Below are 15935 nucleotides of genomic sequence, written 5' to 3'. Positions count from 1 at the left end.
CATAGCATAAGTAAATAAGTTTACAACCAAAATCGGATAAATGTCTTTGTTGATTATCCCAGAGATTTGATTGGGAATTCTTCCCACAAGACAAAGACAAAAGTGTTTGTCAATGTTTCTTATTTCCGAGAAATTGTTTCTGGCGAAGTATTTGAGTGGGAGGACAATAGAACTTGATAAGGTTTATGAACCTGAGCATAATGATCAGAGTAGCGCAGCATTGGAATTGGTTCCGGAAGCGGCCACGACGATCATGGCTCCCATGACTACAAAGTGTTTTAGCCATGGAGATCGAAGTACATATTGAACCTTGTAGGTATGGTTTACTTTGTGATCAAATAAATGATTTGTGGACAAAGGATTGATTTTGAACAATGATAAACCAACTACAAACAAAGAAGTTATGATGGGCCCTGACTCCGTTAAAATGGCTATACGCCATGAAATCCAAGATAGATGAATACTTTTTGAAAGTAAATGGATCTATAAAATTGATGGACTTGGATGAAATATCCTTGAAGAAGCTCGACTTGTCGAAAAGTTGTTTACGACAAAATTCAAAGAGTTGACTACGATAAGATTAGATCTTCCGTAGCGATGCTTATAGTCTATGTGGATTATTCTAGAAATCGCTACATATTTCTTTTATGAGATATGATAGTAGGATGGCAAAATACATTACTTAACAGAAGTGTGTATTAAAGGTGTATACAAGATACAACCAAGAGTTTTGCTAGTCCGTGGAATACTAGATAGGTATACGAACTTAAATTGGATGAAGTAAGCATCGCGGAGTTGGAATCTTCACCAGATGAAATAGTCAAAGAGTTTTTGATTTCATCAGAGATGATGAAGAGGCTTGCATTTGCAAGAAATTAAGTGGGAGCGCTAAGACATATTTATAATACTTTATGTAGATGACATATAGTTGGTTAGAAATGATGTAATTATATACTTGATTAAAAGGTTTCATTGAGAAATTAACTTTAATGAAAGGATATGGACTGAAACATATTTAGTGTCAAGATCTATGAAGATAGATTGAAACACATAATAAGTTTAAGTCAAAGTACATAGAATGGATATTGAAGTAGTTCAATATAGAAATAATTAAGAAGGTGTTCTTTTCATGCGAAGGTTTAACAAGACTTGAGTGTATTTGACACTCAATGAGTAAAAACACATGAGTGATTATAGATCACGAATAATATGTACACAATCAGATGTCCTGTGCTCTAAAAGTGTTATGAGCATATACCATAATGATTCATGTGATGAACATTGAAAAACAGTAAGAATATTCTTGAGTACTTAAAAAGAACCAAGGATATATATAGTTTTGTATGGAGAAATGACAAAACAAATCGCTGTAAGGTGTTGCACCGATATTTGTTTTGTCACATATGAAAATAAAATTTCAATCTCAAATCAGACTAAGTGTTGTTTAAAAGGTAGCACAATGAGCTAGAAGTTGTCTATGCTAGATTTAGAAGAGTTCTAAATATTGTGACGGATTCTACAAAAGAAGGCAGAGTATGTCATTGTTTTGACAATGACAAAGGATGTTAAGTCAAAAGGTTCTTTGAGAACTTGGTGTAGTTCGACAGTCGAACTTTGAAGCTATATTGTGTGTGACAATATTAGTGACATATTTCAGACCGCGGAATTAAGGTTCCACCAGAAGACCAAACATATTTAAATGCTGACTCATTTGGAAATGAGTGATGCGTTGAGATGCAAATGAATTACAAAATACATACGTTTCTGAGCATGTCAGATCCGTTGACTAAAACCTCTCCCGTGAGCAAAACATGATAAAGCACCAAAAGACCAAGGTGTTATATCTTTAAAATGTAAACTAGATTATTGACTCTAGTGCAAGTGGGAGACTGTTGGAGATATGCCCAAGAGGCAATAATAAAAGTGGTTATTATATATCTTTATGTTTATGATAAATGTTTATATACCATGCTATAATTGTATTAACCGAAACATTGATACATGTGTGATATGTAAACAACAAAGAGTCCCTAGTATGCCTCTTAACTAGCTTGTTGATTAATAGATGATTAGTTTCATAATCATGAACATTGGATGTTATTAATAACAAGGTTATATCATTATATGAATGATGTAATGGACACACCCAATTAAGCGTAGCATAAGATCGCGTCATTAAGTTATTTGCTATAAGCTTTCGATACATAGTTACCTAGTCCTTATGACCATGAGATCATATAAATCACTTATACCGGAAAGGTACTTTGATTACATCAAATGCCACTGCATAAATGGGTGGTTATAAAGGTGGGATTAAGTATCCGAAAAGTATGAGTTGAGGCATATGGATCAACAGTGGGATTTGTCCATCCCAATGACGGATAGATATACTCTAGGCCCTCTCGGTGGAATGTCGTCTAATGTCTTGCAAGCATATGAATAAGTTCATAAGAGACCACATACCACGGTACGAGTAAAGAGTACTTGTCAGGAGACGAGGTTGAACAAGGTATAGAGTGATACCGATGATCAAACCTCGGACAAGTAAAATATCGCGTGACAAAGGGAATTGGTATCGTATGTGAATGGTTCATTCGATCACTAAAGTCATCGTTGAATATGTGGGAGCCATTATGGATCTCCAGATCCCGCTATTGGTTATTGGTCGGAGAGAGTTCTCACCCATGTCCACATAGTTCACGAACCGTAGGGTGACACACTTAAGGTTTGATGTTGTAATGGTAGAACTTGAAATATGGAATGGAGTTCGAAGTATTGTTCGAAGTCCCGGATGGGATCCCGGACATCACGAGGAGTTCTGGAATGGTCCGGAGAATAAGATTCATATATAGGAAGTCATTTTATAAGTTTGAAAATGATCCGGTGATTTTACGGAAGGTTCTAGAAGGTTCTAGAAAAGTCCGGAAGGAATCACTAAGGAAGGAGGAGTCCCGGAGGGACTCCACCTCCCCATGGCCGGCCAACCCTAGAGGGGGGAGTCCAAGGTGGACTTCACCTAAGGGGGCCGGCCACCCCCCCACATGGAAGGGGGGAATCCCACTTCAGGTGGGAGTCCCACCTTGGGTAGGTTTCCCTACTACATGGAAGGTTCTTGTGTTGGGGTCTTATTCGAAGACTTGTAGTCCAACACTTGGGGATCCACCTATATAATGAGGGGCATAGGGGAGGGGGCCGGCCACCACAAAGCCACAAGTTGGCTGCACCCTTTGAAGCCGGCCACCCCCTCTCCCAAACCCTAGCCGCCCCCTCTCCTCCACCTCTCCCGCACGCTTAGCGAACCTCCGCCGGAGTTCTCCATTGCCACCGCCACCACGTCGTCGTGCTGCTGGATTCAAGGAGGAGCTACTACTTCCGCTACCCGCTGGAACGGGGAGAAGGACGTCGTCTTCATCAACACAGAACGTGTGACCGAATACGGAGGTGCTGCCCGATCGTGGCACCGTGATCAAGATCTTCTACGCGCTTTTGCAAGCGGCAAGTGATCGTCTACCACAGCAATAAGAGCCTACTCTTATAGGCTTTGGAAATCTTCAAGGGTGAGTCTCGATCATCCCCTCGTTGCTCCCGTCTTCTAGATTTCATCTTGGCTTGGATTGCGTTCTCGCGGTAGGAATTTTTTAGTTTTCTATGCAACGAATCCCTACAGGAACATGGCTCATGCTCATGGCCATGCTGATCGTCCTCGCTTGTTCGTCCTGGGCCGCCGCCCTCTTGGCGGCGGCTTTTTTCACCCTCTTCGCCCTACCGCTTGTTTCGACCTCGCGCCGTTTCTCGTCCGCCGCCCACTCTGCGTTCGTCATGCCCGGCGGCCGCTCCTTCTTCGCCCGCGGCTTCCTCGTCGTCGCCTTCGGCGGCATTGTGGTGGATGAGAAGACGAGGAGGAGAGTGGTGGTGGACGAGAAGACGAGGCCGGGAACTGGAACTGGAAGACGAGGAGGAGAATGGACAAATTCGGCGGGAGAGAATGGGGATATGCAAGCAAATTGGAGGGAAAATCGACAGGATTTGGTTTTCCTGTCGCCGACTACGCGGGTCCACACGACGTTTCGCGCCAAATTCTTTCGTCCGGAGTCCCCGAGCGCGCCCCGGGGGACCGGGGATGGCGTGGGATCACCGGATGAATTTAGGCCCAAATTCGGACGAAAACGAGGAACCGGGGGCGCGACTGGGCCGAATTACGCCGTCCGGATGGAAAAAACGTCGCTCGGGGGCCTCGTCGGGGAGACGAGTGGAGATGCTCTTACACTCTCCGATTGGCGACAATAATTATGAAACGGAAGAAGTACTTGCTAATAATATACTCTCTTCTTCTCATGAAATTTGTCTAGATACATTCGAGAAGACATTTTCGATATTGTCTATACTATTTGCACTCATAACTCAAGAAGCAGAGGAGAGAAAAGGAGCATCCATAAACGAATTAAAACTACGATCGCCAGGAGGAGGCATCCTGAAGCGACTATGATTGTCTTGATAAAATGAATACCCGAGGAGGGGTTTTATAGCACGCGATTTAGAGAAAAGGCGGGAATTCCGGGCGGGAAATATTGGTGGAAAAAATAAAGCAAGTATTTTAGGCGGGAAAAATTAGGCACGATCTTTTTCCAGGAAATCAACATTTATTTATTAATACATCTAACAAAATTAAGATGCAAATATAACTAAATTAAAATACGGCTAATCAATACAATAAAATTTAAGATACAACAAAAAAGTAAAACTGAAATTAACATGCATAGCTAGTGCAATAGATCACTCTATTTTCCTTGCATCCAGCCTTGACCATTTTCCCGTCTTCTGGCTGAGGCCTAAAATCCTGGTCTGATCAAGACACACTCATGCTCGCTAAGGTATGAGCACTTGTGTACTAAATAATATCGACGTCTGTTTCAATAGCGATCTCAATAGATTGTATGGGAGAATTAGGCGGGAAAAATAAGCGGGAAGTACCCTCAATCAGTAAAACGAAGGAATCTATGAAAAAGGTAGCGTGGGAATCAGTGCATGCCGACACATGCCGCCAGAGCTGGTGGTGGTATGCGGCCACTGCCGATGGCAGCAGGGCCCACCACACGACGAACTCGCGGTGACGCAGTTGATGATAGCTTCGGCTAGCAAACTTGCCACCACCACTCACAGCGGCAAGGGCTGCCGCCACGGCTCGCGGTGGCATGCGCCAGGTGTCGCTTGGCCAGCGTGCCACCACGACAATTTTGACAATTGCATTAACATTGGGTCTTTTCTAGCATTTTAACGGGGCAGGTGGTCTGATATTTTAACGGGGACGATGACCTGTCGAACGTAGCCATCATCACCTTCCCCGGGGTGGCGCTGACGGCCGTCGGTCTGGAGCAGGAGCTCCGCCACCTGGTCAAGGGAGACTGGGATTGGCAAGTCCACGTCTTGGGAGAGCGCGAGTTCGCGATGGTGTTCCCTTCTAGGGAGACGCTCATGTTCAGCGCCCGGAGCGGCAAGCTGTTCCTCACCCTGTGCAACACGGTGGTGGACATCAAGCTGGCCGATGCGGACCCGGCGTCAGCGGAGAAGCTCCAGGAGGTCTGGGTGAGGATATCCGGCCTGCCGAGGTGCATGCGTCGCACCCGGAGGCTCATGGTGGGCATGCGCATGTTGGGCAGGCCGCTTGAGGTCGACCACATCACTCTCAAGGCTAGGGGCCCGGTGCTGGTGCACGTGGTGTGCTGCAACCCCTTCAAGCTGAATGGGGCGGTCCAGTTCTTCCACAACAGCTTCAGCTACAACGTGGGCGTCCGCGTCGAGGAGCCTAGGGTGGCGGCCCCGGCGCCGCGGCAGCCGTCTCCTCCACATCAGGATGATGATGATATGGACGACGACGAGGACGACGCCAACTCCCCCTCGGAGGACGAGTGGAGGGCTCTGGGGGCACAAGGACAGAGCCAAGGCAGCGGAGCATAGCAAGTCGATGCCGCCCACCACGCAGGACAGGGAGCCTGCGGTGGAGGCGAGCGTGGAGCCGGTGGCTGTCATCACGGCCAGGGGTGCCAGCGAGCCGCCAGCCCTCCCCGGCCAGGTGGAGATGCAGATAGACCAGTATGGGTCCAACATGGGCAAGTCTGTCCCCTGGTCGGTTCCCCTGGTGGTGTTGGAGCAGGCCAGGGCGGTGGAGGGAGCACGGGGCAGGCAGGGGCCACCTGTCGACCCTCCTGCGGCGGCCAGGGCGGAACTGCCGATTGATGACCCACAAGTATAGGGGATCGTAATGTGGTGACCCTGCATACCACTGCATGTTGTAGTATGCCAGTCGTTGATATAACATTCACGAAGTACCATTCCGCAAATATTACATCCCTCAGAGTAGTACAATAGAACATAGTAGGTCCATAACTCATTCATTTATTATTACAAATATCATACACATATCGTCTTGGAGCTCCTCTTGGGTCCTAAGAGGAATACTCCTGGGTTCGAGGCGAACCCAACTTAGCTTACAATATAAGAGTCTCATTAAGTTATACATTTATTTCCTCGAGCAGCTAAATACTAAGAGTTCGGGCTGCTCGGTTACTACTACTACTTGCTGTTTCTAGGCTTGATCTCCTCCGGAAGCCTCCCCGGATCCGTAGACGATGAGGTAGTCTACTCCTTCGATACCTCCTGAGAGGTCTGGTTCTTCATAGCCGATGATCTCGGCTCCTTCATTGCTGTCGTAGTCCTCCTCCAGACGATTCAGACAATCTAAGCATGGGATTTAAGAGTGGTATGAGTACGAGCGTACTCAACAAGTTCATTATAGATAAGAGGTGTTTAATGCTCTAGCTACGATATTAGACCAGGAAGTCTAATACCAATGCAAGTTTTGATAAACATTTCTTCAAGAGATTGCTTTTATTCCAAAGAGCTATGTCCGTCAGCCTTCACCGGTTTACTAGAACTTCATGGAGCTCCTTTCCGGCCGCGTTCACAGTTCCTTATCCTGGAACAGGGAGTGACAGGTCACAGTTCTTTACACTCTGCAGAGGTGTGTTGCTTTACCCATAAGAGATCTTAACCTTGGTGCCAACCGGGCAGCTTTCCCGTCCACACTTCCTTCGGTGTGAGGCCCGGTATAAGGTCTAGCCAATCATGTTCCTCCGCTACCTCGAACACCCACCCTTTGTTGCATGCCCCGACCCTGGGTCCTCGCCGGTCCCATTATTCCCATATATTTCAGGGTGGACCCCGACCACGATGACAGTCTGGGATCGAACCAAACTCCTTCGCCGGTAGCTGCAACCCATCATAGACCGCAATACCGTGGGGACTTAGGACTCCCCAGCCTCACCATCTTGCTCCTTCGGGCGACAAGTGTACTACGGACAATGCCGTGGGGACTTAGGACTCCCCAGCCTCACCAGCTTGCCCCCTTGGATTACAAGTGTACTACGGTAAAGCGCATCCGTTGATGAACGAGAGGTGGAAACACTTTTGACTACTCCGTCCCACTCCGGATCTTATGGTTAACACGGGTATTATGGCACAAGAATCACTGGCGACATTTGTTGTTTAATCCTAGATGGATATAAACCCTTGCAATGGAACCTCCACCATATCAACACAATCCATGGTTCCATTGCCCACCACATAGTCATCTTCATAGTTATGAAAGTAGTGGTTTTGGTTTTTATGCAATAGTGATAACCATAGTACTTTGCAAGTAATTTGATAGAAATACTCAAATGACATGAGCAAGTGATGAACTTGCCTGAACACTGCAAAGTTTTGCAGTTGGAAGGTGTGGACTGACTCTTGTCCTCTTTCTCTGAAAAATAGCATCATTGTCCGATAAGTGCAATGGTTAAAGAAGCAATTATGCATGATTCCATTTTTAGGGTTTGTTCCCCCCTTCCGATGTCGTTGTAATTTCATGTGAGAGGTTAATACTAAGAACAACTTGGAGATACTGGATTTAGGGTAAATACAACCTTGAGATATTGTCAAGGTGTTTTTGAAAGTCCATTTGCATTAATGGACTTATTTTCATTATTGAAAATTATATGTGTGATTTAAATTATTATTTAAATCATCAAAACAAGATTTATTCTTAATTGTCTTTAAAAATTCTGTTTGGTATTTTATTTAAATAGAGAATTTTATGCTGATCCATTTACATATTTTTAATTATTTTTTAGAGCTCTTATCAATTTTCTATGGAATTTCAAAGTTTCTGGTTTTTATTGAATTGTGAAAAGACACATTTGCCCCTGGGCCCACCTGTCAGTGGAGCCCAGTGGGTTGGGCTAGACCAGCTCGGGTCCAACCGACCCGAGTGGTCGCTCGCTCACTCTCCACCTCGCGCCGCTCGACCTAACCCTAATCCCCTTACTCGCTCTGGCGACCTGCGTCGCCCTCACCGTCGCCGGCCGATTCCGGCGGTCTCCGGCCGCCATGGCCCAAGCCATGGGGCGCAATCGAACCGCCAGGCGACGGCGATTCGTTCCATCTGCGTCGATCTGGAGCATATGCCATCCTCCGCTCGTCATCGATCCTCTCCGCCAAGGCTAGGGTTCGGGATCCGCTTGATCCCGCGGCTCCCAGAGCTCCTGGCGTGGTGGCGCCGCCGTGGCTGTGCTGCCATGGTGGGGTGGTGCTGTGGCGCCGCCATGGCCTGGCTTGGCCTGGTGCCGCCACGCCCTGGCGTGTGCCGCCGTGGCCACCATGGTGGTCTGCCTGCTCGACCCTGGTACGTTCGCCACTTCTTCTCCTCTCTCATGTGCTTGTTCTTCTTCCTCTCTCCAGTAGCTCTAGCCATGGCTTGCTGTTCCTGGTGCCTATGCTGCTCGATGGCTGGTTTGATGCTGCTGCGTTGCTGCTGTGCTGCGTGTGCTGCTAATACTGATGTGCTTGTGCAAGCTTGCTTTACTTGCTAGAATTTCTTCCCTGTGCCTCTGTTCTTGCTTCTATGCTTGTCTGGCACTCATGTGTATGATAGATGCTTCAATGGCTTAATTGCAGTATGCAATTCTTGCAAATTTGCAAGTGCCAGAGCTCCTGTGGCTAGTTCTTGTGCTCAAATTCATGAGCAGGCTCATCTGAGCATTGCTATTGGCTTAACTGCATGATTCAGTGATTACTGATATGTGCTTTAGTTGTTTAGCAAGATCCAGGGGTTCATCAAGCTCTTGATGTGCTTCTGGATACAATCATATGCCATCTATTTGATTATCTGTGAAGCAACTGTTGATTATGTATGGCTATTTAATTATCTATGGTCAGTGTGATGCTAGAATTGGGTGCTAGCATGCTTTAGCAAGCTCTGGTGATCCAGTGATCATCAGCTGCTTGATTATTGCCTGCTTTACTTACTGTCTATGCCTGTCTGGACTTATTCTGGTGACTGTGCATCACCATGCCCTGTGCTGGTGTGTGCTGTGATTTGCTCAGGTAATTGCTGTTGCTTGCTGTGATCCCTTGGATCCACTGCAAGGCTCTGGTGTGTGGATTTCTTGGATATTCATTTATCTGTGTTGTCTGGCTTGACTAAGTGGATAATTGAGATGAACTGCTTGCAGTGATGATTCTTATAATGAGTTGAATTGAGCTAGAGGGATGCCAACAGTGGTTGGGGACCCTAGCTCCTCTTTGAACTCAATCTGAGTAATGATACAATTTCTTGGCTTAGTGTGTGGTTGTTTCTTATTTATCTATGCTTGTCAGTGAAACTTGGCTTCCTATTTCTGACAATATACATGATCTACTTGATACAGTAGTAGACTGGTGCATCCTATGCCCTATCTGGATGGAAACCAACATGTGTTGGCACCTCCTGTGATGCATGAACTCCTTGGAGTGATGATATGCTTCTCTGTTGGCTTTTTTGTGTGGCTAGGTAGTTGTTGTGACCCTAGCACTGCTTGATGTGCTAGTAAAGGTTGCTCCTACCTCTTCTGTATGCTACTGTGCAATATTACTGGTGGTCATATGACTTCCAGTATAATTGATGTTGAAATGAAAATAGACATAGAAATGTCTATATTCTGATGGTCTTAGAAGGGCTAGTGTGGTCTGGTTGTATTTGGATAGTTCCTGGGATTGTTTACTTTCCTGTTTCCATTTGGATGATGCTACCATTATTCTGGTTGGCATAACCATGGGTATAGGCTTGACTGATCCCTGGTCCTCTCCACTTCTTCCAGGTTTCACTTGGTCTCTGACCAAATGATGATCAAAACAGGGGTTACCCCACCCTTTGTGTGCTTGTGATCATGCATGTGCAGTTTATGAGCAAAACCATCTGGTTTGTTCATGATGATATGTATACCTCACTCCAGTGATACGTCCAATTTGCATCACTATTTTATATCATAATTTGCTGTTATTCATTGATATATTTCATATTTGGATACAATACTTATGTTATTTCATCTATTTTGCATGTTTCATCATTATTGGAGGATCAAGCACCGGAGCCAGGATTCTGCTGGAAAAAGCACCGTCAGAACGCAATATTTCGGAAGATTAACTGTGGAAGGAAATTATACCAAAAATCCTATTTTTCAAGATGACGAAGGAAGCCAGAAGGAGGAGCTGAGAGGGCCCAAGGTGGGGCCTGTCAACACCCGGATTTTTAAGTCCGAATGCCTATTATGTCATACATCGCAATCCCAGGAATATTGTTGTTGCGAGGTATAATAGTTAAGTATCACAGTCATCATCCATTACAAACCATAAGTCTTACAAATTTGGAATCACATGATCCATATTACACGAATAGTTGATCTATTGATCAACGAACAAACACAAGGTCATAGTTCAACATAGCGGAAGCGTAAGATACAAGGACTCTCTAGTCCACAGGCCAACGCTTGACGTCGGAAGGCGCTTAGTTGTCGTAGGCGTCCTGCTGGTCATCTCCTTGGTCATCTTCATACTCTGGCCATTTGAATAGCCAGGGACAAAGCCGTGAGTACGATGAGTACTCGCAAACTAATACTAAGGTAAGTGCTAGACATTCTAGTGTGGCTTGCTAAGCTCTAGTTTATTTGCTTAAAGCTAGTTTTAGTTCACAAAGATTGAGAAAAGCTTGTTCAAGTGCTAACTAACTCAAGTGGGAACATTAGTGTCATTCCCACCATTCAAGTGGTGATTTCAAATCAATTCACCACAAGTCATTTCACCATCATCCTTTTCAACATCATTTTCAAAGATATGACATCGGAAACTGTATGGCCTTTCCAACCGTCCGTAACCGTGGACGCGGCTATTCGAATAGGTTTACACTCTGCAGAGGTTGCACACTTGTGCCACAACATTTGATTTCATCCGTCGGGATTACCCCGAATCATCGTAACACAGTACGCGGATCATCAACCATAACCTTTCACTTACGAATCCTAGTATGAGCACCTCTCCCCATGAGCTTGGCCTCCCAGTGAAGACCAACTGGCAACCTGGGAACTGCACAGGGCTTGGGCCGGACATTCACCTCATTTCGTATCATATCATATCATTTCTTTTGTGGTAGATGCAGCTTTCGGCATAACCCCGATGACGCTTGTTTAGAGGGAACCCATACTAAGACGCATAAACTTCCAGTTAAGCCCTACCCATAATCAGGTATTGTGGGGGTACTTAATAATTGGAAAGGTATCGCATTCAAACCAACATCATTGTTTATCAAAAATCACCATCTTCTCTTGTTCACATTCACCTTCAAAAATCATTCAATGGAATGCATCTTCATTCCAAGGTTTCAAATCCATTTCAAAATCACATTGTTCCCATCTAGAGTAGTCAAGTTTTAAATTCATTAGCACTAGCTCTAATTCATGAGGGGTGCTATCTTGCTTTGCTTGGAGAAGACTAACTCACTACTCTAGTATCCAACTTGTACTTTGACCAAAGTTAACTATAAAAGTAACTCAGTTAGAAAACAAGTAAAAACTTGTAAGGTAAAAACTTGGGATAGGCTCATGTAAGAAAAGGTAAGAATCATGGTGCCTTGCCCCAAGGGGCTTTGCACTTTGCAAGAATAATAGCTTGCCTTGGTAGTTCTCAAACTGTTCCTCCTCCTCCTCTGGGTAGCAACCTTCTTCTTCGGCGTACTCTCCGGTGCTACCGTCTAAATTTGAATACGAGTATAATTACTCACTAATTCAATGGCTATTCCATACATCACATATAACACACAACTACTCTATGCACACAAATAAATTAACTAGGGTGCATGGGTTGTGGGGTTTAAATAGAATTCACTTCTTTGTATTTCATATGTAAATGATAGTTTCCATAGGGTTCTTGAGAAATAATTTCCTCTCATTGAAATCTTCTTAAGATTTAATTTCTCAAACAATCATGTATGAACTCATATTGACCTAAGTCAAATGTTCATCATCATCATTTGTGAAAAATGATTTAAATGAGGTAGATCACCTCATACTATTTAAATAACACTACATTTGATTTAAATCTCAAGTAATTCATATAAGAGAGTTTGGGACCAGGGGTCCAAACATCCCATGAATTCATGTGAGACAAGTTTAAGTGAAGTGTAAGGCTCCACATAATTTACTTTAATAGTTTTGGACAATATCAACTAGTTAAACTAGCCATAATATCCATTCATTAAACTATGGCATGATCATACAAGGTGACCACACCATTTTATTGCATAAACAATTAGTGTAAGTCAAATGTGAGCTATTAGAGTAGGAATTAACTTAATATCTATTTTGGTTGATTTTTAAGAATTATTTGAATAGGGAAAAGTCCCTGTCTTGTTATTTTTATCACATTTATTCTACAAAGAATCTGGCCATGAGGCCAGTGGAATTGGCTAGATAATTTCTCTAGCTTTCCAACCATGTAAAGTTCACTAAATTTGGTTTAGCCAATTTGAATCTATTGAATTTCAAAGTGGAGGCAGTATTCAAAACTATTTGAATTAATTCAATCTAGTTTGAATTAAAAGGCCGGCGGGAAACGAAACTGGGCCCAAAGGTTTAAAAACGGCCCAAGGCCAGCCCAGCCACGGTCCAGTGCCGCGCGGGCTGCCTGACAGCGGGGGCCACCCGTCAGTGGGCGTTTAAACCCGAAACGGTATGGGCGAAGCTGGGGCGTTGGATTAGATCGCGGATCTACGGCCGTGGTTCATCGTCGTCTCCGACGAGAACCCGACGGTGCGGCGGCGGCAGTAGGGGGTCGGCGGGCTAACCAGGGCTCCAGCGAGGGATGGCAGTATGCTCGGGGAAGGTGTAGTCGACGGCGAAGCTCCTTGTACCAGCGGCGGCTCCTGGAACGGCTCCAATCGACGGCGAGCTTCCACGGTGTCTGGCGGCAGTGAGGCTTCGATTGGGCGGCTTCAGTGGCTAATGTCGACGGTGGAGTGGTTCTGGCGGTCGAGTGAGAAGAGGTGAGGCGGCTGGTGTGAAGAAATCGACGAGGCGAGGCCTCCTTTTATAGGCGAGCGAGTGCCCGAGGCTCTGCGGCAAACTCGACAAGGGCGCGGCGTCTCCGGTGGTCTAGCGAGCTAGGCGAGGGCACGGTGGTGTTCCTGGCGTCACGGTGGTCCTCTGGATGGCGACAGGTAGGGTAGGGGGTGGCTGGTTTGGTCGCCTCGCTTCCGCGTCTGTCGCACCCGCGGCGGGGTTTCCTCTTCGTCTCCGGCGGCGGCGGGCACGGGACGTGGTCGAGGGCGTGTCCCATGGTGTTGCGGTGTCACGGCGAGGCTCAAGGCGTTGCGAGCGGGGCCAGGGCGTGAGCGAGGTGGCTGCGCGGCGCGTGGCCAGTGTGTGTCCGCGGCGCGCACACGTGCAACGCGAGCGGCATGCTGGCCGCCATGGGCGCGCGCTGGTCTGGCCGATGCAGTGCTCCTCCTCGACAATGGCCGGTGCTAGGCGACGTAGAGGAGCGAGGTGGCGAGCTACGGCATGGTGGCCAGGTTGGGGAAGGAAGGATGAGAGGGGGGGGTTCGGCAAGGTGGCGCCATGGCCGGCATGGTGTGTGCATGCATGCTATGCATGCACCACTAGGGTTTCTATGCTGCATTGAGAGTGAGAGGGGACCAGGGGACCAAATGGTGTAGGTTAGAGTAGATTTGTTGGGTTAGATCACTATTTGCTATAGTGTGTAAATAGTGCCATATTTGGAAATTGTGAAAAATGTCTAAATTTGAATTAATTCAAATGGTGCATCTATTTGAAATGTGTGGGTTTAGATAAGTTGTATTTGACCAGAGATGAGTAGAGGTGGTGGTGGAAAAATTAGAATTCAAAAGTTGGCCAAAATGGCTAAGTGCGGAATGTTGCATATGTGAGAAAGTTGAAACTTTGGATGAGCCTTGCTCATGATCAAAGATGAATTTGGCATGGTGCTCTTCACCAAAGTTGTTCACCTTGATGTTGACTTTGAAATGGTGCAAAGAGTTAGCAAGAGTTGGTTTGGGAAAAATGAATGGCAAGGGCTCAAAGTGGTGATCAGACTAGAATTGTCAAAATTGACCATTATCATATGTGAGTGGGATTTGTGTTTGAAATCCATTTGAATTGTGAATCTTTGATTCCAAAAGTTGTAGTAAGTGTTTAATAACATTACTCAACTAATGGTGAAGACCAAATAGGTCTAGGGTCAAAATTTATAAAAATGCCATAGGGCATATGTGAGGGTTTTTAGGGTTTTCTATTTTATGGAATTTCTTCCTCTTTGATTTATTTGATTGGTGATCCTCATATGATCACTCTAGGGTTTTAGAGCATAGCAAATACGAGTAATAACAATCATCATGGCATATCACTCAAATGCACAAGTCCTATGCATGTTACTATATGCAAAAAGAAAAGTTTTTGTTGGTTTGAAATTTTGCTTTCTGAAATTTTCTAACTTTCTTTTTATTGAAATTTGGGGTGTTACAAACCCTTCCCCCTTACAAAAGATCTCGTCCTGAGATCGAAAAGAAAGTTAGGTACTAAAGAGATCTGGGTACTCCTTCTTCATGAAGTCTTCGCGTTCCCATGTGGCTTCATCCTCGGTATGATTGCTCCATTGGATCTTCAGAAACTTGATGCTTCGGGTGCGGGTGGTTCGGTAAGCTTCTTCCAGGATGCGAATCGGCACTTCGCGGTAAGTCAGATCCTTGTTGATATCCACCGATCGGTGATCGATGTTCTTGAACACTTCGGTCTTCTCCGGGACTTCAAGGCATTTCCGGAGAAGTGTGATGTGAAACACGTCGTGCACAGCCGACATCTCTTCAGGCAACTCCAGTTGATAAGATACTTCACCTCTGCGGCTGAGGACTTTGAAAGGTCCGACATAGCGGGGTGCAAGCTTTCCCTTCAGTTGGAACCTTTGCATTCCTTTCAAAGGGGATACTTTGAGATAGACGAAGTCTCCAATCTCAAAGGTCATCTCCCGACGTCTCTTGTCGGCGTAGCTCTTCTGTCTGGATTGCGCCGTTTTGAGATACTCTCGGATCTTGTGGACTTTCTCTTCGGCTTCACGAAGAACATCTGGGCTGAAAACTTGGCTCTCTCCGACTTCTGACCAGTTCAGGGGGGTACGGCACTTCCTTCCGTACAAGGCTTCAAAGGGGGCCATCTGTAGGCTGGCTTGGTAACTATTGTTGTAAGAGAATTCTGCGTAAGGTAGGCAGTCTTCCCACTTGGATCCGTATTCCAGTACGCATGCTCTAAGCATGTCTTCCAGTATCTGGTTTACTCTCTCAGTCTGTCCGTCGGTCTGAGGGTGATAGGCAGTGCTGAAATTTAGGCGAGTGCCTAGTCCTTCATGCACTTTCTGCCAGAACCTTGAGGTGAACTGTGATCCTCGATCTGACACTATCGATTTGGGGGTTTCGTGCAGAGCGACTATTCTGGAGATGTAAAGTTCAGCTAACTTTGGGCCTTGATAGGTGGTTTTGACGGCAATGAAATGGGCGACTTTGGTCAATCTATCGACCACTA

This window comes from Lolium perenne, chromosome 7 (assembly GCF_019359855.2).
Source record: "Lolium perenne isolate Kyuss_39 chromosome 7, Kyuss_2.0, whole genome shotgun sequence".
In the NCBI taxonomy this organism is placed as follows: Eukaryota; Viridiplantae; Streptophyta; class Magnoliopsida; order Poales; family Poaceae; genus Lolium; species Lolium perenne.
Note: the sequence above shows the minus strand (reverse complement) of the source record.